Genomic DNA, 26,975 nt, shown 5'->3' with positions numbered 1-26,975 from the left:
TTGGTGCACAGCACAAATGAGTTATATACAGGAACAGTAGTTTTTCATCTTCAGGTGTCTCTGATGCAGCTTATATGAAGTAACTGTTGTTCTGTTAACTGAATGCCACTCTATAATTGAAAAAAAAAAAAGCAACTGCTTTGTTGACATTCTGAATGCTTCTAAGTAAATACAATTTTTTTTTAATTAAAAAAAAATCCCCCAAAAGGATCCTGCTTAGAAACAAGCCCTTTGGAAGGTGTCTTCTTTTTCTCGTCGCTGAGACAAAATACCCAGCATCCAAGTTAAAGAAGGAAGGTCTATTGGGCTCACAGCTGTGGAGCTCTCCATTCGTAGCTGGCAGGCTCCAAGGCAGGGTGGCACGCGGCAGAGGGCACTGCAGGGGAGGAGCTGCGCATGGCAGGCTGAAGGCAGAAAGGCAACCAAGTCGCAAAGAAGCAGCAAGTGAAAAGCCAGGACCACGGCAGCCCTCTTCTGCCTCTTATTTTAACTCAGGCAGATAGCGCTCACATCCCTAATCCTAGCATCACACCCTGAGTCAGCCCCAGCATCATATCCTCGATCCTCCAGAAAGCCCCACCTGTGACTGCATGGGGCTCTGGAGGACATTTAGATGCAATCCATAATGGAAGGTAATTGGATATGAGGGTCCTACACCCAGCAGTGGGTTAGTCCATTAATGAGTTCATAGCCGTTCAGGGGTGAGGCTTAGTCAGAAGAGGCAGGTCCACAGGGGCAAGGCCTGTGTACTCCTAGACATCCTGGAGAGGCTCCATAGCTTCTCCCTGTCCTCTCTGCTTCCCAGCTACCCTGACAAGAGCAGCTTTCTTCCCCCATGCCTTCTACCGTGCTGCTTCGGCCTTGGAGCTTGGTGACATGGGCTGAGCCCACTGAAACTGAGCCAAAATAAACCTCTCCTTTAAATTCCAGGTGCCAGGAACTGCATGTCAGCAGTGGAAAGGTGACTGAGATACCGTCCAGAGCTTGTGCTGGGCTTTGCAGGACCAAGCCCACCTGCTGGTCCCACTTGAAAGCATCTGACTCACCAGAAGAAATCCTCCTGCAAAGCCACAATGTGGCCCAAGAACTGACCCTTTCTCCTTTCACAATAAACCACTTCCTACTCTTACCCTAATTCTTCCTCTGTAGTTTTGGGAGAGATGCACACAATATGCTCAAGTTATGAATCCATGCTTAGAATCATAGAATAAGAGCCAGCGGTGCATGGTAGTAAAACCCTAGAGCCCCACTGCCTGGATGAGAACCACATCCATCATTTACTAATGACTGACCTTAAGCAAGTTCCTTCACTTTTCTGTGCTTTGGTTTCTTCACCTATATAAGGAAAATAATGGTATCTACCTCGTAAGAGCATTAGGCAAGTTACATTACAGAATACTAGCACAAGTTTATTACAGCTTAGTACCATGACCATGTATGGAAATACTAAATATATATGAACAACTATCACACCATTTTAGAATTTGAGAAATAAAGGGAGCACAGACAAAACTGCACATAATGTACAATGTAGAAGGGCTTGTGTGGTCTCCCATTGAAGTAATTATTCCTTTGGTCAGTCCCATTTTTTGGGATACCAAATATGTCTTAGTTTACAGCAGAGTAAGATCTGTTGTTATTGTTATGGTTACCTTCTTGATTTTGTAAGGAAATTTTATCTTTACTTTTTTCTTTTTTTTTTTTTTTTTAGTACTGGGAATCGAACTCAGGACTTTGTGCTCACTGGGATGCCACCGTGCCACTGAGCTATATCTCCACTATATCCCCAGCCTTATCTTTACTTTATACTGGCTTTGTTTTGTAATAATTATAAAGTAGACTTTAGTTTTAATGTCCTTCTCCCTTATTCTTTCCATCAAAAGGGCATGGAATGCAATTTTGGGCTCCCATAGATGAGAGAGGCAACATTTAGTGATAAAACACGCTGGAAATTTATCCAGTTCTTCTTACCTGATTCCAATATATTTATTGAAGTATTCTCAAGGTATGTAAGGAATTATTTCTTAAATGAATGCATGTTTCTCTCATACACATAAATGTATGTCTGTTTTGTACATTTTCTCCTTTCTGTAGAAACCACATCTATGGCGCTGGGCATATACGGATGTGCTGGATGATGTTTTACGGAAGCATGACCATTCTCATAAGACCCACACAGTCCCCTTCAGCTGACTCTTGTCTACACAGCTTGGGGTCAGGTCTGACCCCAAGGGCCATCATATCTGAGCAGGTCTGCCGCTAGTTGCAGGACTTGTGGGAAATTACCTTTCCTCTGACCTGGCTTCACCTGAGGCCACACGGTTTGAGAACAGGAAACTCAAAGGACCTCAAAACCTGAAGCCAGTCTTCTCTCTTCAGAAAAAGGATCCTGCTTCATGCAGTGAGGGTGGCTGCCTCACAGGAGCTGTATACTTCTTCAAGCCACGTCCTCTGAGAGGCCCAAGGAGCCTCAGTCAAGTTCCTGAGCTTCAACGCTCAGTTGTTACACAGGTCTCCGCCAGGAGCCTAGTAGGTGCCAGGCACTATGGGACACGGGGAAGTGAAACCAAGTGAGGTCAGTCAAGGAGACAGAAGAAGTGCAGAGAGCCCTCAGAAAGCAAGAATACTCCAGTCGTGCTCTCCAGCCCTCTCTGTGCCCCGCCTTCTTCATATTGAAATGTTCCCTCAACTTTCCCTTGGCCTCCTTCCCTCTTTAAAATACAATTCCCAGAAAATAACTTGTTTATACACTTATTTATTCAACAAATATATGTTGAACACCAACTGGACAGTACCTATTGTGCACCAGGTACTGTAACAGGGAAAATTTATATCTCTCTTTAAGGAGTATTTGCATTCCGAGGCTATTTTCTCTCATACTTTTAAAAATTGAGTTATATTTCAAATACCACAAAATTCACCTGAAAGGTATAGCGGTTATTATATTCACAAAATTGAACAACCATCACCACTATTTAATTCCAGAAATTTTACATCATTACAAAAAGAACCCCTGCATCTATTAGTAGTCATTCTCTAATTTCTCTTTCCTTCGGCCCTTGAAAACCACAAATTAACTTTCTGTCTCTAGGCTTTTGTTTATTCTGGACATTCCATACGAATGGAATCATGCGTGACCTTTTCGGTATGGCTTCCTTCATTAGCATAATGTTTCCAAGGTTACTCTTGCTGCAGCATTCATCAGTACTTCATTCCATCTCATGGCTGAAGAACATGTCATCATAAGGATACGTTACATTTTGTTTATTCATCAAATTATGAGCATTTCGATTTGCTCCATTTCTTGGCTGTTATGAATAATGCTGTCATGAACATTTGGGCACATTTTTGTGTGGCTACATGTTTTCAGTTCTCTTGGGTATAAACCTGGGAGTGGAATTTTCAGGTCATACAGTAACCGTACACTTAATGTTTTGAAAGATTGCCAAGCTTTTCAGAAGTAGTTGTACCAGTTTGCATTCCCACAAGCAAGAGATGAGGATTTCTATTTCTCCACATCATGGCCAACATAGGATTGTCTGACTTTTTTAACTCTAGCATTCCTGCTGTGTATGAAGTAATTAATAGCTCACTGTGATTTTGACTTGCTTTTACCTAATAGTTAATGATTTTACCATAGTTAACAATGCTGACCATCTTTTTTTGGCATTTTAATCATTTGTATATCTTTGTTTTATATTTTAGGGAAGGGTCTACAGGGTATTCAGGGTCTCACAACTAGATCGAACTCCTAGTAATCCACCTGTTTATAACCTCCCAAGAGCTGGAATTACAGGTGCGTGCCACCATGCCCAGTCTCAATCACTATCTCAGTATGCCCCAGGGGTGAGGAAAGCACAGCAGGCCTGGGGATCAAGCCCCCAGCCCCTGTGCCTGCTTGCAGGTGCTTTCATCTGCTGAGCTATTTGGCCGGTCCTACATATCTATTTTGGAAAAATGTCTATTTGTGGGTCAGTGAGATAGCTCAACAGACTAAGCACCTGCTTAGACAATCACAGGGACCAGAGTTCGATCTGGGTACCACACAGCTCTGGCCCTACATGCTCCATGCTGGCCTGGCCCTTGGGCATGCTGAGCAAGCCACCAAGACCAGGCATGGTGGGCTGGTGAGATGGCTCAGTGGTTTAAAGCACCTACTTAGAACAAGCTTAGCAAAGCACAGGGACCGTGGTTCAATCCCCCAGCACCACATGCCAGCCAGCCCCGCCCCCTGGTGGGCTGAGCTGGCCACACACACACACATACACAATAAATAAATAAATAAATAAATAAATAAATATTTAAAAAAAAAAAAAAGACCAGGCATGGTGACACATACCTGTGACCCAGAGCTGGGGAGGCTGAAAACAGGAGGATCACTATGAGTCCAGGCTATGCAGTGAGAACTTGTGCCAAATACATTTTTTAAAAAAGAAAAAAATGTCTGCTGGTCTGTCTACATATCTTTTGCCCACTTTTTAATTGAACTACTTGTGTTCTTGTTGATGAGTTAAAAAAAAAAATTCTGGATACTAAATCCTTACAGGATATGTTATTTGCAAATATGTCTTCCCATCCTATAGCTTGTATTTTCCCTGTCTTTTTCAATTTTTTAAAAATAATGTATTTAATTATTTATTTGGTACAGGGTCTCACTACACAGCTTGGACTCATAGTGATCCTCCTGTCTCAGCCTCCCCAGCTCTGGGATTACAGGTGTGCACCACCATACCTGGTTTCGGTGGCCAGCTCGCCCCACCTGGGATTCTGGGCCAGCACAGCATATGGTACCAGGGATCAAACTTGGGTCTTTACCCTTGCCAGGGAGATGCTTAGACCACTGAGCTACCTCCTCAGCCTCTATTTTCTCTGTCTTGATGGTGTCTTTTGGGGCACCAATCTGAGTATTATTTTTTTCTTTGGGTGCTTGTGGATTCTGTAAGAAATCACTGCTAATATCAGAAGTGGTTGACTTGAGCCTTTTAAAGCTCAGCATATTAATTACTACTGGATTCAGACTCACATGGAAATGTAAAGGAAAAAGAACAAAATTGGAAGATTGATGCTGTTTCAAATCATACTACAAAGTTAAATATTGGAATATTTTGCTGAATTCATGCACCTACAATATTTAATTGACAATGGAACACCCTTCTCTGACAAAACTAACCAAATAAGGGGGATACAAGTGAATGACCATTTTGTATCTGTATATTCAAAATCATTAGGATAGATATACAGCTGCATTCTCTTAATTCAATGAAGAGAGATTTGTTCTAAAAGTGTTTGTGGATAGGATATTATGTCTGTATCTTGTACAACGAATAACCATGAAGACAACAATATGCAATGTATTAATTCTTGAAACTGTCCTACTAATCGGGTTTGAAACTGTCTCATTGCTACTTGTTTCTCAACAAAATTATTTTTGAAAAATATAAAGGAAGAAAGTTGTATGAGTACAAAGAAGACAAAAAGAGCTAAACAATCACATTAATAATACAAATGCTCTTGGCCAAGCAGTGGCTGCGACTCATCCACATGGCTGACACTGACAAAGGTTCTACAATCTGAGGTACAGGATCTCAGGATAAATCCTGAGGGGATTTCACTGACCTTATCAGACCCAAAAGCTACAACTCTTGTTGCGTAGGTCCTGCTTTACCTTCTTCTTAACCATCCAGCAGAAAAGTATAAAAACGAAGTATAAGAAGTAAAGCCATGCTGTTATGCTGAGCTGTAGGGGTCAACAATTTCTGACATTGCCAGTTAAACAGAAGACCCAATGCTATTATGGGCTACTGGACTCTTTTAGAATATTTTGCTGAGTTAACACACCTATAATATTCAAATATAGAGCTTAACCAAAAAAGGGGATACAGATGTATGTCCATTTTGTATCTGTGTATTCAAAGTGGTTAGGATAGATATATAGTTACATTCTCTTAATGAATAGAAGGATTTCTTCTGATGGTGTTTGTAAATAGGATATCATGTCCACATCATATACAGCAATTAACCACTAGGAAGAATATATGCAATGTGTTAATTATTGAAACTGTCCTACCAATTTGATTTGAAACTGTCTCGTTGCTATTTGTTTCTCAATAAAATTATGGGAAAAAATAATAAATAAATAAAGGAAAAAAATCATGTTAATAATACAAATGCCCACCAGGCGAGGCAACTTCTTTGCACACTGGCCTATGTAGCTGGTCTGGCTGGCACATTTTTGCTATGGAGTTGGACTTAGTAAGCTATCAAAGACAGATGCCATTATACATTGAGTTAATTAGACTAACATCTCTTGTTCTGATTACATCATTACCAGTACCAAGTACTCTTAGACAAATACATGGGCAGCTCAAATCAAGACAAATATCTGGATCTTTGATACTTATCTTTCTCATTTTAAATTAATAAACTATGCTATATTATATAAAAAAGAAATCACTGCTAAATCCAAAGTGATAAAGATTTTTGACTCTAAGAATTAAATAGTTTTTGCTATTACATTTAGGCCTATGACCCGCTTCTAATTATTTTTGTATATGGTGTGAGGTATGAGCCTTTTTTTCATGTAGAGACCAGATTGCATTAGTACTATATACTAAAGAAACTACTCAGTGTTCATGAACTGTCTTGGCATCACTGTTGAAAATCAAGTCACTATAGCAGTGAGACTTTGTTTCTAGACCCTGAGTTCTGTTTCTTGGATTCATACATCTATCTGTGTGCATATATTCCACCACACAGGCTTGATTGCTGTAACTTTGTAGTATGATTTGAAACTTAGCATCAATCTTCCAATTTTGTTCTTTTTTCTTTACATTTCCATGTGAGTCTGAAACAGCTAATTAATGTCTGCAATAAAAGAAAAAGATACATGGGCTTTGGATGGAGACTTCATTAAACCTATAAATCAATTTGGGGTGTATCATCATTTTAGTAATATTGTCTCCCAAACCATGAAATGGATATAGTTCCATTTACTTAACCATTGTTTAACTTCTTTTCCCAATACTGTATAATTATAATGTACAAGTCTTACACTCTTTTGTGTAGTTTTATTCTTTTTTATGCTCAGTACCTAGACTAGTTCCATATACATAATAATATCCAATAGTTATTAATAGAGTATATTAACCAAAGAAGGAAAAAGGAGATGGGAAGTGTTTAATTCAGGGTTTTCTCTATGTCCCAGAATCATATCAGCAGGATGTGATTTATTCTGCCCACTTATAATACCCACTTAGTGCCTGGCAATTCACTGACACTCAATAAATATTCACTTAATGGGTGGGCAAATGAATAAATAAGTAATGTAAGGTTCTATATCTGGGGATGTCTGAGTAAGACCATGTGGCCAAATCTATAATAGGAAACACCATATGTTGAGCAGTTCAGCTCTGTCTCAGTGGTTAATAGTGCCATCAGTTCCATCTCACTGTATGGAAAATAATGTCCCCCAAGGTCACAGTAAAACTGTGTCACTACAATGCCAACAGTTCTACAATGAGTGTTAGAACTAATGGTCTTTCTTAGAGCCTTCTTTTTATTTGTGTCACTTCAGCTGGGGCCAGGCACGGAATGGCAGGCCACGCAGGCTGCCCAGATGAGCTGGCACTGCCTGGCCTCTTCTGCTTTGACTCTTACCCGGGAAGCGATCTAGGTCTGTGTAAGTCTGCAGGCACAGTGAAAACATCGAACGTGGACACTATGTGAAAAGTCATCAGAACTCAAACTCCTGCTCACTCTTTCTTATAAAGAAATCTTCAGTGTCCCCCCTTCCTACGCTGACAATCTCAGAACATTACAGATTGAAACATTACAGACTCTCCAAATATGCATTTAATTCTGTCTTACTCAAGCAATTAAATAAATAATTGTATTGTTATTAGAAACATATTTGAAAATTTTAATGACCATAAAGGAGATTTATAGTGATTACAGACTTGCTAATCCTCAATAAATATGTTTTTAATTGGGTTAGCGTTTTATATACAATAACTGTCTACTAATTCTGGGATGGATTTTATAGGAATGACAGAAACTGTTGCAGTCAGTTTGTTTTCCCTGGGGCTCTTTAAATTACACTTTAATATTGGAGACTAAAACAGGAATTTTCTACCCTGCTGAGAATGAGAAGGAGGACAGCAATGACAAGAAGGAGCAGGTGGTTTAAGGTAGTTGGGAAGATTCTGGACTAAGAATCGGGAGACCAGAGTCTGCCCCTGCCTCTGCTTCTGTGGCTTTGGCCAGGTCACCTAACCTTTCTTAGTCATGGGTTTCTCACTTGTCAACTGGGGATAATCCGACGTAGGTGACCTCACACTTGTGTGATGAGGAATCTGGTCCAGGAGTGCTGGAGAAATGCTATGACAATCATACAGTGCTGCAGGGTGAGGTGGAAGGGGATGCAGTGCCAACGCGGTGCGCCTAGCAGAGCACCTTGGAGCCCCTCGGACCCTCAGCCTCCCATGTGCACAATGTGAGCCATGATGCTGATACTTAGAGAGTGTTAAGGAGTTGACAAGTTTAACGAAATAGTGTGCAAGAAACTTCTCAAAGAACCGAGCACATAATCAGCATCAAAATGTGTTGTTTCCACTTTCAATCCATTAGGCATGCACATGCTTTCACAAGATGAAATCCTAGACATTTGGGAAACTGTCAAAATGGCACCATCCCGCTCTGATGGGAGCAGGCCCATGTTCCACAACCCAACCCCTTTGCACCTTTCCATTGCTGCTTGATCAAAAATCACTGACAAAGCTCCAGTTAACATGCTTAGCCTAATGTGCTGGATGGAAAGGAGGCCGCCAAACTAGCTGTGGACTATGGGAGGAGACTGCATTTGACTTGGTTACCATTCTACCAGGAGAAGGGCAGGGTGAGATGGAGACTTTGACCAACAGAACACTCACCACTAAGCAGTGTCTGTCTGAGGAAGATAGCTTGGAAATGACTTCTCATTCTTAACCATCCAGTTGTTCACTGTCTGCTCTGGATAAAATGCAAGGAGGCCTGTAGATGCCCAAATCCTAGAATTGTGTCTGTCCAGGCTTTTCCAAGAGTCTTCAAACTTCCCAGAAAACCTCTCCAGCTGAGCAAGAACATGTACAGCAAAGCAGAGCCCCAGCAGAAGGCCTACACAGGAAGGAAAAGACAGCCAAAGCCCAGGAAGCCACTGCAAAGCACATTTGTCCTTTAGCTCTTTGACCCAACAGGATTCTGCTGACACCTCCACCCTTGCCCCTCAACACACACACACACACACACACACACACACACACACACACACCATCTCCACTACCACCACACACTCCTCCAAGGACAAGTTGCAGAGAAATGCCAGGTATGCTTATAAAACAGCCAAAGAGTTAAATACTCAAGAATGTTGTGGCCAAACCAATGACCCATTTCCCACCCTGCAAAGCCCAGGGAAGGAGAAGGGGACAGAAAAAAAAAAAAAAGTGAGAGGGAAACAAACCCAAATTACTAAGTTCCTTTCATTAAATAAATAAACTCCTTCTGACAGTACATCCCTTAGAGTCCTGGGATGCCATCAGTCCTGGGAAATGACTTGAGAAATAAAAACAGTAAAGATCCCCTGGTCTTGATTACAGTATAGGAGTGGTGTCGAGACCATTCACTCCACTGAGAATTCAGGAAAGAACTAGTAAAAAGGGACAGTGAGTAATGGATTGGCAAGGATTGGAAGAGGGAGCCACACAACAGGACATTGCATTTTTATTTCCAGCCCTGTCACATCTACTTCTGATGAGAAATGGCTGTGCCTAAGTAGCCAGACTCACCCTCCAGCCCCTATTGCCTCTGCCTTAGTGCAAAGTCTGTGACTTTGTAAAGTGTGTCACCTCTTTCTGTCCTCCCCACCCTGCCTAGTCCCCCCGCTGCATCCCCTCACTGAATGGCAGCCTTGCCAAGCAGCCCATCAAGCTCCTGATTCCGTCATCCTCTTCCTTCCTTCTCAGCCCATAACCAATGGACTGCCGGCTCCTGCCCATTCTACTCAGACACACATTCCAATCCAGCCTACTCCTGAGACCTGCTGCCACCAGATTAATTCAGAACTTCAAAGGATTTAAATATCCATCCTCTTCCTAGCCTCTTGCAAGCCTTTTAGAGCCCTTGCAATCTGCCACAGCAGCATGAGTGCTATTAGGCAGAACAAATCTAATCAGGTCACTTCCTCATTAAAATCCTCCACCTTCACCCCTGGTCCTTCACAGTCTGGCCCCCAACTGCATCCACAGCATCAGTTGCGTCCTATCCCTCCTTACCCACCCTTCCTTATAGAGGCCCCTCAAGCCACAATACCCACCTAACCATTAGGCTTCAAGTGTGTGCTTTCCCCCAGCCTTTAAGTAACCTTACAGTTACTGTGAGTGCAGTTCTTGGCTTCTCTCCTCTTCTCCCTGCCCTGAACGTGCTTGCTTTGCTTCTACCTGGCTGATTCTCTACTCATTTGGGGTTCGGGAGCAGGATCAGGGATCAAACTCAGGAACCTGGGCTTTCTTTACTCATTTTTAAGACCCACTTGTAAGACCTCTTCCCTGTGAGGTCTTCCCTGGCTCTATGAACATAAACTCTGTGGCTCTTCTTCCTTTCTAAGTTTTTCCCACTAGAACACAAGTTCCTCAAGTACCACCCCACCACACACACACACACTTTACCCATCTCTGCTTCTGCATGTAGCCTTTATGGTCACTTCTTAAATGTTTTACTAAATGAATAAACAAAAAGACAAACTACTGCTAAGTTAACCAGTCAGCAGTGACCACCCTCTGAGCCTCAGCTCTATCGCCTGTGCGGGGAAGGCTTGAATGAAGGAGTTTTCAAGACCCCTTCACAGTTCTGACTTCACAGGATCTTATGAGTTTTAGCTGAGATGCTGGCCCAGTGGAATTTTCTGCATGAGAACTGAAGCAGCATGCTGTAAATACGTACAGCAGTTGAGAGCCTTCTGTAAACACAGAGGCTTGGGGCCCTCCGGAGCAGACAGGTTTGTGCAGAGGTAAAGCCAGATGTTTTCATTAAGAACACAACAATACCCAGTGTCCAAACATTATATTAGAACTTGCAATCTGATACGCCTGCAGAAAGCCAGCCCCAATCCTTAGGAGAGTCAGACCGACGAAAGGGGCCAGGACGAAACAGAAACTGCTTTAAAGCAGGTGGGAAATTGGGCAATCAGAGCAAGTGGTGAGCAGCCGTGGAGTGCAGCCAACACCGAAGCCTGCCTTCCCATCTTATCTTCTAGGGCTCCCCAACACAAACACAGAGCTCCCACGCTGACCAGACCATGCTCCGCGTCCCCCAGGATCCGCGCTACACAGCCGAGCCCCACCACACTGCTGTCCATTCTGTCTCTCTCGTCTGGGAAGGCTCTGGGTCCCTCCCCTCCCCTGTACGCCAGCACTACGCATTCTCAGAATTCACCCGCATACCTCCCTCCTCAACCAGACTACCCAGACACAATCTCTCTCTCCTCCTCCAGAATCCTGTAACTGTGAGGCTGTCTGGCTTGATCATCCTAGTTATTGCTACCTAATGTACCGCCTACCAAATGTGGAATAACGGTGCAGCAGATCAAAAGCTACGTGAAATCTATGGAGACGAAATCCTTGGGTTCAGGAGGAGGACGGCAGAGGAAGGATCAGATGAATGAAGTGATTGCTGTAAGAGAAATATATACACAGGAATGCATCGAAGTGTGTCACCAAGGGCTCTGCTTTGGGTTTTGTTTTCTACACACCTAAACACTCTGCCAACCTCCTATGAGCATAAGCCAGTTGCTCCTTTTCCCTCCACAATGCCCCCCGCGATGCTTTGCACATAAACACAAAGTCCATATTTATTGATCGACTTTCTAAATAACGTTAAGGTTACTTAAAGGCGGGGGGAAAGCACACAAAAATTGAATGGGGGGAAATACATCTGAGAAAAGCCTTGCCCTGAGCTAGGACCGCTTGGGAGCAGGGTTAAAACTAAACATGTGAGGCTGCCAGGAAAAGAAAGGAAGAAACTGAGAAGAAAGAAGCAAATAAAAGAACACAGTTCCAGAGCGCAAGCAAGGAAGGGAAGTTGGGGGAGGATGAATAATAGTTTCAAATAAGCGCTGGGGTCTAGTTAGGAATGGAAACAATTAGTGTGGAAGGTGTCAGGTCGCGCAGCACTAGACATGTAACGCATTCGGTTTCAGACAGAGTCGCTTTTCTACGTGTGGAAGACATAATAGGAACAAAAGTGAGTTTTGTCAAGAATATTCATTTGGTCATCAGACTAGAGAGAAGCCTACATGCAGAGATATTTGAGATGACAAAACTAAAATAAGCAACTGAGTTTCTATTGTTTGATTTTTTTTTTAAATTGCTACAAATGGGACAGGTGTAGGAAGATGGAAAGAAGGAGGAAAAGGAGGCAGGCAGGCAGGGCCAGGGAAAGAACCATCCTCCAGCCTGGCTGGAACGCTCAGGGATAGTCCTCCATTTTTCCCAAGTCCTTTCCAAAGCTCTGCTCTTCATAAACACATAGCAAAGATGCTACCAACTACATTGAAATTTTGGAAAATCAAGATTATGCGATGAATAAAACCTAAAGGAAGAAGGTGACAGTCTTAAGACCTATGCAACCAATAAGTTCTATTTTCTTCACTATGGAGAAATAAGATGGCTTGTTTTAGTGAGATGACCTTGTCACGTTCCTTGACAGGCCTAGTGTTAGCAGAAATGTCCTATCAGCAGTATGGATTAGAGCTCCCTTCCTGCAAACGTATGAGCTGTTCTTCTTTAGCTAGGGAAGAATACTACTCTATCTTCACTGTTTGTCTGGAACAAAGAGAGGAGGCAACTAAGAGGGGCCAAGGTTTTCTTTCTGCCAAAACTTATAAATCCATGAAAGTTGATTAATGCGAATATCAAACACAGGCTTGGGAAGTGGGAGGCAGTCAGAAAAACTTCAGAGTTATGTAGGAAAAAGGAAGGGAGGAACCCTAATGAGTTTGTCTCAGTAATGGTGGAAATACTGTGTCTGGATACTAGAAGATGCTTATTGTTTATCTCACAGATGAAATGGTGAATGGGTGGGTGGATGGGTGGATGGATGCAGTGGGTGAGTAATTGGTGGGCAATAATGGCTAGCTGTGGTGAGTAGCTGGCTAGCTGGGTGAACAAGTGGGTGGCTGGGTGGGTGGATAGATGCGTGCACAGACGGATACTGAGAAATGAGTAAGCGGACGAATGGATGACCTGTGGGAACTGCATCTCTGTCACCTAGTGGGCTACTTCTTCAATCTATCCAGTTACATGGGTAAATCCTAAAGGAATGATTTCAAAGAACTGCTCACTATGGGACACAGGGAAAAGAACAGGACTTAAATTACATTTAGAAGTTTATTTTTAATATGATATATGTCAACTGCCATTAAAATATTTATATTCTTTCATACAATAACCCTACTTGAAAACAATCTAGTTTTTTTTTCTCAAAAGAAGAAAACATCTTTTTCACAAAGATGTTTTAGAAGTACAAACTACAAAATTCAACATTGATTGCAATCTACAAATATTAAATTATGGCAATTTAATAGGCAGGCATAAAATAACAGAAATTATAAAAACAATATGGAAAATGTCATAGTAAGGGGAAAATTCAACATTATAGGTAAATTCACTATATCTACAAGTAGCATATAGTAATTCTATAACCATGAGATGGAAACATCAATTACACTTTAATATGTAACCACAGTTACAACTGTGTGTTTGCACGTCAGGAGGCTGGAAAGATGTTTAGAAGTTAAGAATTCCAGATTAATTTTTTTAACTTATGAAATTATTTAGAAGTGGACTTCTAGCATCTAATCTCTTTTATGTATATGTAAATGATATTTTCAAAGAAAATAGAAATAATGAAGAACATATTTAAACGCTTATCAACATTAAACTCACAAAGCCTGAGGCAGCTCAGTGACCTACAGGGTCACTGAGCCCCTGTATCTAGTTCTCCCTCTGTCTCCTGCTCTCTTGCCTTCTCCACGACCTGTCCCATTGGTCACTGAGGCACCAGGAGTGGTACCTCCTCCAAACTTTCCACTCTCACCACCTCTGCCACATCTCCACGGCCTCCAAAATTTCAACCTAAAAAAGTACTGAAAATCTGTTTGCTCTTGCTGGGCACCCACTTACCAGGAACCTACCAGTAGAAAGCTTCAGGGGTCCCTGGTTCCTGCCTGGCTTAGCTGAGTCCTCCCCTGGGGCTCACAGGCTGCAGACAAGGTGGGCCGCAGCTTGCACTCCCATCTACAAGCTCACAGAGGCTGCATCCAGCTGGCCTTCAGCGCCCCCTTCCTCACAGCTGTGTGATAAGGGTCTTATTCCTTCCTGGCTGTCAACCATCAGCCACCTTCACTCCCTGCCACGTGGCTCTACCTGGGGGAGCTCACAGCTGTTCTCAGCAGAGTCACACTGTAGTCTGCTATGTCTTAGATAAAGGAACAAAACCATGGATGTGACATCACATCAGCTTTGCTGTATTCTACTGGCTAGAAGCAAGGTACACATCTTAGTCACATAAGGGGGAGGGAGGAGTTGCGTGGCAATGATACCAGGTGGTGCACATCATGGGCTGTAGAATTCTGCCCCCAAACTGAGTCAGTCTCCTGTGACATAGCCACAGCTTCACTTAGGTCTTTATTACATGAAGTTACTCAAACTGCCATCTTGACTTCATCGACAAACTTGCAAATCTTCCCTCCTCTGAAGCCCCTTTAGTTCCCTGGAGAACCTTTTCTCATATCAGGGTCGTCTTCTCTCCTTCCTTTGACCCCACTTCTCTTCCCTCACCTGCACACCTCCGATTTGTTGCACAGCTGAAGTCATTTCCATAAGTATGGCTTTCCTGATCCCCAGTCTATGCTATCCAGATGGAATTAAATAATCTTTTAATAATTATGGGTTTAACCTCTGTTTCCTCTATTGAGTTGCAAGCTCTACGGTTGAAAACACAGAACTGTCACCCCAACCAGAAGAAATCTTACTGGTGGCACACATGTGTAATCGCAGCTACGTGGGAAACTGAGCCAGGAGGATTGCAACAACAGCCTGAACAATTATTAAGATCTTATCTCAAAATAAAAAATTAAAAATAACTGGGATATGGCTCAGTAGTACAGCACTGGCCTAGTATGTGCAAGGTCCTAGGTTCCATCTCTACACCACAAAACAAACTGAAATACTCTTATTTTGAAGGGCTGAGTTTGCCCCAGTGAGGAGCTCCCTTAGAGCCATTCTGCTTAGGCTGTAATGATTCAAATTTGCCTCTACCAAGACTCCTTACCTCCAAAAGTCCAAACAGGAAATCCACACGAGGAAAATCTGTGGTTAATAGAAAACCAAGCTCTCAGACCAAACCACCAACTGGCTTGTTAAAATTAACAAGCAGCAGAAAGAAACATGTGGCTTAGGAGTGTTGGGTTTCTTATTGTTATCATTGTACACACACACACACACACACACACACACACACGATACACAGTAGAGCTTTCTCAGGATGAACAAATGAAAGAGGAAGGGCAGGAAGATGGCTGTGCTCTGGAAGAGAGTTAGTGGGTAGTCTCGGAAACCCCAAAGACTAGAATGGGGCCCGGCAGGATAACCCGACCTCACCAGGGGATCCCAAGGGCTCCCCAGACTAACACGGATGTCTCACAGGACCACAGTGGGTGATGAAGTTCTGTCCTCAGAAGGAGCAGTACTCACATCACGAGTCCCCCTACTGGCCAGAACCACTGCATCTCCAAGACCTCTCATTCACTGGAGCGAAAGCAGCTGGTCCCCAAGGTTCTTAGACTTACATGTGAGAACACATGCAAAGCGATCTGTACACAGCACACCTAGCCCTCCCATTAACATCAGGGATTTGTTCTTCCTTTTTAAAAAATGTTTATTTATTTATTTACTTACTTATTTGGTACAAGGTCTCACTACACAGCTCAGACTCATAGTGATCCTCCTGTCTCAGCCTCCCCAGTGCTGGGATTACAGGTGTGCACCACCGTGACCAGTTTCAGTAGCTGGCATGACACACCCAGAGTTCTGGGGCCAGCACACATGTGATACCGGGGATTGAACCTGGATCCTTGCATTTGCCAGGCAGGGACTTAGAGTGCTGAGCTATCTCCCCAACCCCTGCTTTTTCTTTTTAATGTGAGCACTGTGTGGCAGACCTTGTGATAAATATACATTAATTATTATATGGGCATTACCTATTGAACTTCACTCCAAGTGCTTAAACAGGATAGGAAGGGCCAGCTGTGGCATGAGGGAGCAACGGTGGACTGTTGGAGCTGGACTCCCTGTCTCCACCTGCATTGCCTCTTGGGTATGCCAGTGAGCTTCGTCACTAAAGGAAATACCTGAGATAACCAAATTACAAAGACAGAAGCCTTATTTAGGCTCAGTATTAGCCAGCTTTCTCATCACTGAGCTGTAATACCCAACACACACAATTCTAAACAGAGAAGTTTAGCTTGCTTATTGGTTTAGTCCATGCTCCGCTGGCTCCAAGGCATAGATATCATGGCAGAAGAGCATGGTGGGGCATGGCTGTTCGGTGCCTGATGGCTGGAAAGCCAAGCAGGGGAACAATGCTGGAGGGGAAACAGGAGGAACCTGATGTAGACCCCAAGCCCTCCTCAAGATTTCCAGACATTCCTAGAAGTGTGCTGCACCAATCCCATGAGCAGACTCCAAGAAGACAAGGGAGTAGACACTCTACCCTAACCATCTCTGGCTCACACACTGTTAGCCTTGTTTCTCCTTAGATCTATACAGAGCAGCACATGGTGGCCATCATGGCTCCGAGGGGAACAAAACCACTCGCCAGGGACCTGAGTCCTCTCTCTAGATCCCGCCTCGCGAAGGTTTCTCTTCCTCCCCATGAAGCCATACTGGAAACCAAGAGTCTAATGCACTGGTCTTTCAGAGATGCTCAGGATCCAAACTGTAGGACTAGGGGTGTAGCTCGGCAGTAGAGAGCTTTCCCAGCATATGGAAGGCCCTGGATTCAGTGCCTTATACTTCAAAAACCAAATTTTATACTATAATGGAGGATGCCTGGTTTGTAGTTTATGGCATCTTCCATGATGTAAATGTTGTTACCACGGAGTCAGGAAAATACATGCTTATTCATGTCTTGAGGACTACTACCCCAACTCCAGCGAATCCCTGGAGGCCCCCCGCAACTCTAGTCACCTCAGCACCATACAATCCCTGCCTATTAAGGCGCGTTGGCAGGAGTTGTGGGAAATTCCTGTATTACAAATGAAAATGGAGTTGTTCTCACCAAATTATAAAGAGGGCAAGTTTATTTAGGCTCTGTGTTAGCCATCTTTTCCAGTAGCAATTGGAAAAATCAGGACTTGGGCCTATGTACAATTTTCATACCACATTCAGCAATCAAAATCCCATTTCCTCAAAGATATGTACACAGACCCAGATAATTGGACCATGCTTCTTTTTGTCCTTGTTATGGTTTGTGTCTGCATGTCCCCCCAGAGCCTTATGCAGTTGTGGGGCGGGCTTCTTGGGTCTGTGACTGAATCTTTGTCCAATGCTGGGATCATGAGTGTAGAATGCTACACCTGCCTGGGTGGGTGGCCTACACGTATCATAAGGGAGGGGAAGCGGCCTGCTCCCTGCTGCAGCTCCATTTTTGCTCTTGCTGCTTTTGCTGTCTTCTGCCATGAACTGTCACCCTTCCGTATGCTGCTGTACCTTGGAGGCAGCTGATTACAGACTGAAACCTCCACAAACTGTGAGCTAAATAAACTTGTCCTTCTTTAATTCTGGGTGTCAGGTATTTTTTCTCAGCAAAAAGTAACCAACACAATCCTCTTCCTAGATATTCACTGTTTCATTTCTTAGGGACACTCTTTGGCCTTCCATGAAATCAATGATATACTGCAAATATTTAGCAACTAGCTTTCCGGTCAAGCAAGAGCTGGAGGAAGCCTGGATGTGCAGATGTGCTAGTTTACATAGTGTTAATGCTCTTACCACAGAGTTTGGAGGAGATATGCTCCATCAGATCTTGTGAACTAGTGTGTTTGGCTCCAGCACCCCACTGGACGCCCCAGAACTTCCTAGGATAGGAACCCTCAGAGGAGATACGTTAATTGCTCTTGATCTTTCTACCTCCTTCATTTACTTCAGACCAATTGAAGATACATCACTGTTTTGTGTTGAGGAATCCGGGTCACTCTCAAAGCTGGGCATGTCCAGGGCTGCCCCTTGAAGCCCCTCAGACTACGCAGACACAACTCTAATAAGCACCATTCACCTACGTTTCTACAAAGTGAAGAGCCTGGCAGTGTGGTCCCTAGAGTGATAAAACCTTTCCCGATTGGGCCGGGGAGATGACTCAGTAGAATAAGCGCTTGCCTGGCAAGCACAAGGGCCTGAGTTCAATGCCTGGTTCTGGAAAAAAATAAAAATAAATAGATAAATAAATAACCTTCCCTGACTAAGAAAGAATGGAAATGACAGTTTTCCAAAACTGCGAACTGCTGCCGAGTTCTCAGCCTTAGCAACTTCTCTCGCTGCTGAATAACCTAAGCACTGGCAAGGAAACTGCTTCAGCAGGGTTTGAGTGCATCCACAGGCCGAGCTTGTACTGACCTTTCCCAATGAATCAGCTAGAGCTCCTTGTGCTTTGCTAACTCCACACCTATGGAATGAGTTAAATCCTTACTTTATCCAACAAATCAATTAGTGAGAATCTCCATAATTCCTGGCATTGAGCTAGACATGAACTAAACGGTACAGAATGAGATTATAGATTTGACACAGACAAGCAAGCCAGCAGTCTCTCGTTTCATTTGCGGAATGTGTGCACATCCAGCAAGAAGCAGAACTGCAGCAGATACATACATGCAAGAGTCGACATGGGCTAGACACTTGCTGGCTCTGGGGGGATTTCGGCACAGCATTTCTTATGCTGTGTCATCAGTCGCGATGGCAGCCTACATGGCAGACATGATGAGCTTCCATTTACAGATCAGGACCTAGGATCAGAAACATGAAAGAACTGATCTGAGGCTGAACTGCTAAAAGCGAGCAGGAGGGCCTAGCTGCCGAGCTCAGCTCTCGGCCCTTGGGCTGCTCCAGATCTCTCGATCCCTCCACAGACCGTGGTAGTAGCTGATCTCTGTGGAGGTAAAAAAAGCAAACCTTTCTCTGTACCTTCAGTGCTGCTCAGGTGACAGGCTGGCACGATGGGATCAGAGAGAGGGACGGTGCAGCTACTTCAGGAATATGGGGTTCCACATGTGCCACAGAGCAGCCACGCTGGCCCCTGCAAGACACGCTGCCCCCTGGAGCCCAACCCAGAGACTTCCCTGGAAATTCTGACCTCAGGGTCTTAAATAGTACCTTGCGCTGTTTCTGGAACACATGACAACCAGCAGAGGTCTTGTTTTCTTATTCTTAACAGAGCCTGGTTTCGAAAATGGAAACCTAGAGAAGTCTGGGCCTGGATGAACAGGGAGGGTAGAAGTGGATTGTAGCAGAGAAAAAGAAAAAGAAAACTTTTCTCTTTTGTTTTGGCCTTTTTTGAGGTTAGGGTTCTTTCTGTGGCTCTGAGGATCAAACTAAGGCCCTCACGCATGCTAGGCAAGCGTGCTACCAGTGAGCTGCACCCCAGTCTGGAAAGAGAAATTTCGGTCCTGTGCTACTGCTTGACCGCCACCCCAGAGCCTCCAAGCTAAGATGAAAGGGAGGATTTGGGAAGCTTCTCTCTGTGGCAGAAGACACAGCCCTGTCCACAACCAGCTTTGGAAAATAGCAGTACTAGTTTATCTGTGCCTTGGGTTTCAGAGACAGTCTAAAGAAACCAAGCAAAGGATCCAGGCCTTGAAGCAAACACTCCTTCATAAAACTTACCAAAAAGAGAATTTGTATGTCATAGCAATTGAAAAAAAAAATCAGAACATCAAATTGTTTCATCAACATCTGTCTTAAATCATAGCTATTTAAGCTACTAAGGTAGCAAAGAGCTTAGGGTCTGCTCCTGCACCACACAATTCTAGGACAGTTTTGTTTTTTTTTTTTTTTTTTTGACTATCAAGAGATGGGAAATAAATGCTAGCGACTGAGAAAATATGGACAGGGTCAGGCAGAATTCAAGGTGGACTCTTACAGAGGAGAAATTTAGAAAACTTGCTGCTGGCAACACTTGTGATTCATCAGTGCACATACTACTCGACCGTGCCTGTGGTCCGCAGGCCTCCCTTCCTTGGCTAGAGCCAACCAGGCCCTGAGCCAAGGAGCACGGAAGAGAATGCTTACTGGCAGGAGGCTTGCAGGCTACAGCATCTGAGCTCTGCAGTCACCAGCCATGTGGGGACATGGCACACCAGACCGCCTAGCCCCTACCTGGAAGCTGCAGCTCACATCTGGGACTAGCAAGAGGCTACTACTGGCCCCCAGGCCAGCCTGCTTCCAGCCAGATCTGGTTTCTGCTTGGGAGGTACTCATCAAAGATCCCTGGTATGTAGATAAAGGATTTCATTTGGGTCTCAGTTTCTTAAAGAGTTGTTCTCTTGGGTCAAATAATGCAATGCATTAATAAAAAAAAAAAAAAAAAAAACCAGAAAGCTGAGCTTAAGTCACAGTCCCACCCCCTCACAGTCCCTGTCACTTTACAGCCAGTGAGTGCAAAGCCTGGGCCAGCACAGGCCATCCTGGAACACAGGATGCCTCTCACGCTCATGCCCAGGTTCTGCTGGACCTTCTCCCACTGGGGCTCTGCCCACTGGGCTGGGTTACCCTCCTTTTGACCCTGCTTGTCTTAATTTCCCCTAAGAGCCCTGAGCAAGGGGAAATCATTAGAAATCACTTCTTTTCAGAGTTTAGGAGGCCGGTGACCATAGGGGAGATAGAAAGGAGGGGTGGTATTTGTGTCTTTCCCCTTTATCCCAGTTAGTTTCCACACCAAGTTGCGAAAGACATTCTGAACGAGTTTCCCGGATGCTCTGAGATGTCGCATCCACCAGTAGTTGAGCCTGAGCCCAGTCCGTGGCCCGGCATCTGGCAGCAGCTCCAGCCCAGTGCCTTCCCCTCCTCAGTGCAGTGAGTAAGTAAAGCATGAATCTCCGACCTTCATAAGGGGCTTGTTTGCAGCTCCCAGACAGTTTTCTCATGGGAAGAACATCTTTCTCCTTTTAGAACTCAGGATCCTTGTCCTACAGCTGCCCTCCCATGCTTCTGTGGGCTCTGTTATTTATTTTTAACTTCATCTCAACCTTTTTTCCCATTAACTATGGTCTTATGTTCACCTTGAGGTCACTCCTCAAGGGACCAGAGTTAGGAATCCAGCAGTGCTGGTGGAGAGGTGCCTGTGACTTGGGGTCCCCTAGTGAGTAGTTGTCTGTTTTTAACATGGTTCCACTCTAAGACTCAGCATAGAGGTGTCCAGGTTAGGCTCCCCAAGGTGTCCAAACTAGGCCATGGCAGGTAGGTGGTCAGAACAATATAGGGGGACCCGGGACCCCTAGGAGCTCTGGTACAAAATCTTCTCCAGCAAAGACAAACAGGGCTATGGACTCGCAGGCCAGCATGAGCAACCTCACTCTGCCATTAATGCTTGTATAGCTACTAGAAACTCACCTCTTGGCACCTGAGATTTTTCATCTGCGCAAGAAGAGACTGGATTAGTTTATCATTAACACCTCCTCGAAGTCTCAAATCCAATTTCTCTAACCCATCCTTTGAGGCAGAGAAACTTTTTATTTATTTGCGTTCATCACAGTGCTCTGTTCAAGATGAAGCATTATCAATAACACAGTTTGTTTTTAAGTTGCACTATGCAAATATGCTGTGCAATATATGCAAATATATGTTAATACTTGCTTGGAGATGCTTCAATCTCTTAAACAATTATTTCATACCTATTAATAGGGACCTGTGCTTGGGCATGCAAAAACTCAATGGTGAGTTCCTTCCTCTTTGGAAGCTCAACCTGGTAGGACAGAGAGGGTTATCTGTGAGCACTCAACATAAGACAAGGGTGTTCTTAGCACCATACAGGAGGTATAAGGAAGGTCAGAAGACATAGTAGAGGTCTCAAAGAGACATGCAAAGGGATTAAGAGGGAGCAGGGTATAATCAGGTCTCATTTTACACATGTAGTTGAGACTTGAGGAAAGGGAAGTGGATGCAGAGGGCCCAGCACGCCAAAGGCATCTGAAAGTGCCGCTGTGGGCATGCAAGGATAAATGTGGCAGGGGGCTTGGGGGTGGCAAAGAAATGATGTGAGGTGGGAATGAAAGCAGAGCATACAAATACTGCAGACTCCTTGGTCACGAAGCCGCGAGAATGAACTGCTGTCAAACAATAGTGGCATTGCGATCCACTTGACCGAGCATTTGCTGGGACTTGTTCATGGCCCTTCCCCGTATTCCTCCACCTGATGAGATCTCAAGGCTTCCACATCCAAGGAAGATGAGCACCTCATGCTCAGTGCAGCCTTGGTAGCATAGGGGACTCAGGTCCAATCGGAGAATCATGCGTATTCTCGTGACCCCCCAAGACAATAAGTGGCACTTACAAGACAGAAAAGGCAGCACAACTTCCACCACGACTATTAACTAGCTCAACTGTCTCACTGTAAGGGAAGCAACTGCAGAACAATGAAAAGCAAATACAGCTAGTAGCGTTCTGCTCGGGTGAGGGCTGACCCGCTGTCTGGGTGCTCAGCGTGGACCCCATCTCCCAACTGACTTGCTGGCACACCAAAGAGCGCAGCCCTGAGGCTCCATGTTACTCCTCTCCCAACACCCCACATGATAGCTTGGCTTCCTGATCATAGAACAGATGCAACCACATCCCAGAACTGGAGGAAGATGGCCCTGGAGGAGGCTGATCAAAGCTCCTTCAGCCAAGGACCATCCCACATGCCCTGAGCACAGTTATGTCTAAGAGCAATTAGAAAGTAAAACAGCTCCACTCGCCATTAGCTGCAAACTACGGGCAGTGAGACATCCCAGATGCAGGAAAAACCAGAACCTGGCTGACAGCTCGGTTGTCACGAGCCCCTACCCCACCCCCTACCACCTCCACTTCTTTCCTCCCTTTGCTTTCATTGTTCTTGGCAGCAGAGTAGGAGGTTCTGAGGTCGAACTTGTTGAAAGTGCAAGAAGGGAAAAATCATTCTCATCTGAATAAAGTTAGCTGTTTCCGGAGAGAGTTCTCCCCACAGTGAGTTCGCCTAGACAAGCCAACAGTGCTGGGCTGAAATGGGCACTTGAATTTAAGCCAGCACAATCTAGGTGAGTCCAGACATAGCTGACAAGCAGATGAGGCTCTGCTGACTTGTCGTTTTGGAAGGCCCCAAGGGGAGGTGAGACAGCAGGATGGGAAGGTAAGGTGTGAGGGGGAGACTGGGCCACACCGGTGGCTGGGGGCCGGCATACAACACCCTCCTCCTGTGTCAGGGAGGGGAGCGGAAGGGACTGGACCCTGGTCGGCAAAGAGTCCAGCTCACAGCCTATGTGTAACACCTTAGACATGGGGCCATGGATGGAGCCTCTGGCTCCTGCATCTGCTGGATTTCTGAGAAAAGGCCCATGGCGTAGAGGCTCCCTGACACCCTGAGAATGTGCCCAGGATGCCGCAGGAAGACCATCCCACTGTGGCCAACAGCCAGCCTGCCCCACAAACTCGGAAAACATTTCCAGCCTGAGCCTCATACCAAATGGGCTGAGGCAAGTGAAGTGAAAGGACAAAGGTAAAGGGATGCGTGAGGAGTGAGTGGGAAGAAGAACAGGCTCCTCACGGAACACTGTGAACAGCGTTAGGAGCAAGTGCACAGATGGGATTCTAGACTCTGCTTCTTTCTAAATAAGCCCAATGACATCAACCAGGCCCCCACCTCTCAGTGAATACACAGAAATCAGGGGCCAGAACAATGTTCAGCAACTCAGTTTTGTGTAGGGTCCCTGTCCCCATACTTCCAACTCTGACACAGGCACAAAACAGAACTTTAAGTCAAACCCTCCTGTGGTCTTCTCCCAGGATGACCTCCCTGGACCTCTTTTCTCCAGGGATCAAGAGAAAATTCTCATTCTCAGCACCTGGAGCCATTGCTGCACATGCTTAGTAGGATAAGCCAATGTTTATGGAAATTTTTTTCTGTTCTGTTAGAGAAGCACTCAAAGAAATGAAGACATGGTCCACACTGTTTCTATTTCTAAGAGATAAAGAGAGCCAACAGGTGATTGGTAGTCAGGCCGTTGACAGGCAACAGAAAGAGCATCTCTTGGACTGAAGCATTCCCAAGGGAAAAAAGGGCCACCTGCTATTTGCTGATATTTTTCCCATCCAAGTCAGCTTAGTGCCAAAAGAGCAGTTCTTTGTTTTAGGTGGTGTTTGACGGTTTATAATGCACAGTGTATAAGTGACTTCATTTAATCCATGTAGCCTTCAGCTGAGGGAGATGGCATTGACTTCTCTGTGAAGAGGACGAAACCAAAGCCCAGAGATTAGGGGATCTTAATCTGCCATCTCCTCAAAGGATCACCTTTGGAGGTGGGATAAAAGACAAAAAGAGAGCAGGGAGCTGCTATGGCCAACAGACAGGTAAAGGAGATTGGAGTTTTGCTTCTGGATACATTTTATATCAGCCTTTCTCGGGATCCCATCTCTCTTTCCTCAGCTCCTCAAAGTACATCAGAATGTTAGCCCTTCCTGGCCAGAGTCTGCAGCTCCTGGCTAACAAAATGCCTCATAAAGTGGTGAGAAAAGAGATTGAAAACCGTCTCATCTATGCTGCCATTTGTCAGACAGGAATGCTGAGGCCCAGAGAAGTGGAATGAGTTTCCTGGAGTCACAGAGCTAGCTGAGAGCACAGCCCCAGCTAGGACCTGTGATCTTGATCCCCCACCACCCAGGGACACATTTCAATGGCTGGGCCAACCGGAAGACCAAGAAGGACTAGAAACTTCCCAGCTTGGCCAATCCCTCCACACCCTCCTCCCCTCCTCTCTTGCAGTCACAACATCAAGGCCATATGCTCCACATCAAAGTCAGAGGCAAGAGCCAGCAAGCGTCCTCCCCTATGGAATGCCTGATACTCACATCTAAGGCACTGATTCCAATGGGCAGCCTCTTGCCAATCCAAACAGAGCAGGCTGGTCAGAAGGCTTTTGTTTTCTCTGTTTATAGAGCTGCACTCTGGCATGCATGTCCACAAAGCTAGTGCAGGGGCAGTGTTTCCTCCAGGCTTCACCACTACAAAGTTCTGTCCTAGTTACCCAGGCTCTTCTGCCTCTCTAGAACATCATTCTTTCCTGTGTTAATTCAATAAACTTTTATCAAGTCTGCCCTCTGTCAGACCTTGTGCTAGGAGCAAGATCACAGCATAGATTTAACAGAGAACCACCTTAAAAGAGTCCTCATTCTATCTGGGAAGCAAACCACATCTACGTCTCCTGGATCAACTCCATGGGTCCAAGGGAATTTACTTCATTACTTATGAAAATCAAAGTAACAGAATCTTAGCCTGGCAGGTCAACTAGACCTAGAGCTCCCAACTTTGTGACCCAAGGCTATAAATTTGTTGATGACAGAACATTGGTCCACTCTTCTTTATAATCTTCATCCCCTCCCAGAGTGGAACAGTCATGAACACAACAATAACACACATGTTCACTGAATGGGGAAAATAACAAACAAATGGGTATCCCATGTCCCCTCCATTTGCAATGTCCTATGGCCCCATTTCAAAAGGATTACATATTCTGCTCTCTCACAGTCTTTTGGAATTTCAGCTATTCTTAGTAATTTAAATATTGGGAGAGATTGGAAAAGAAAGCAGAGGATGAGAGGAAAGCCAGCCTTGGAGGGGCTTGACTCCACAAGTCTCCTCCACCTCTTCCCACAGCTGGCGCCTCCTAAAGGGAAAGCCAACCAACTTGCGCATTGATGTTTCAGTTATGTTAGGAGGGCAGATGCTGCTCAGGAGGAAGGAAACATTCAGGACCAGCACTGCCATTAAAGATTATAGCTACCATAAGTGACAAATTTGAAATAATCGAAGACTGACAGCACAGGACAAAATATCTCAGCCAGAAGTTCAGAGGAGAAAGAATTTATGGTGGGGGCAGATCTCAAACAGCTCTTGAGAAAGAAGAAGATTGAGATAGAACCTAGAGTCTCCTGGGTCAGAAAGTGGGGTAAGGACATTAATATCCACATATTCATTACATATTCAACACACATACACATTATCTCATGCAATATGCCTCACTGGCATGCCAAGTGCCTATTATAATTCCCATTTTATAAATGAGGAAACTGAGGAGCTGAAAGGAAGACAGTTGCCTCAAAACTATACAAAAGATCAAGTTAGGGAAGCTACAAAGTCTTTGCTGCCTAAAATCATTGCACACAGTATGGTCAGTCACCCCACAACACTGCTTCTCTCATCATCAGCACTGTCCTCGTCATCATTCTGGTGGGTTTCCAGGTACTCAGCAATGTCTGTGCACTGGTGCTGGGCTAAGCCATTGCGCCACTTCATTCATCCACCAATGCAGTGAGTATAGGTGAGCCATCACTGTGCCCGATATTACCGATGAAAAAACTGAAGTGCAGAAGAAGAAAAAAACTCACCCAAATCGCACAAGTATGAAGAAGCTGATGTGGGCCAACCAAATATTTCAGTGGTTTAAAGCACGTACAAGCAGGCCCAGGGGCCAAAGTTTCTATCCCTGAGTCTGCCATGCTGGCCCCACCCTGGGGTGCACTGAAACAGCAATGGAGACTGGGCAGAGTGGAGAGTTCCTGTAATCCCAGCTCTTGGGAGGCTGTAAATAGGCAGATCACTATAAGTCTGATCTAGTAGTAAGATCCTGAACACCCTCTAAACCCTTCCCTAAAAAGAAGAAGAAGGAG

General features: G+C 44.7%; 1 long non-coding RNA gene across 1 annotated transcript in view; it reads right to left on the bottom strand.

Moving 5' to 3' along the window:
• Positions 1-1,990: 1,990 nt before the first annotated feature.
• Positions 1,991-26,975, bottom strand: part of LOC111812669 — an 83,878-nt gene continuing 58,893 nt past the window's right edge. Inside the window, exon 3 of the long non-coding RNA XR_002818107.1 lies at positions 1,991-2,543. This is a non-coding gene — a long non-coding RNA (uncharacterized LOC111812669). The remainder of the gene's footprint in view (positions 2,544-26,975) is intronic.

The sequence above is a fragment of the Octodon degus genome, unplaced genomic scaffold (assembly GCF_000260255.1).
Source record: "Octodon degus isolate 3935 unplaced genomic scaffold, OctDeg1.0 scaffold00136, whole genome shotgun sequence".
Classification (NCBI taxonomy): Eukaryota; Metazoa; Chordata; class Mammalia; order Rodentia; family Octodontidae; genus Octodon; species Octodon degus.
This window is presented reverse-complemented; position numbering and strand designations above follow the sequence as displayed.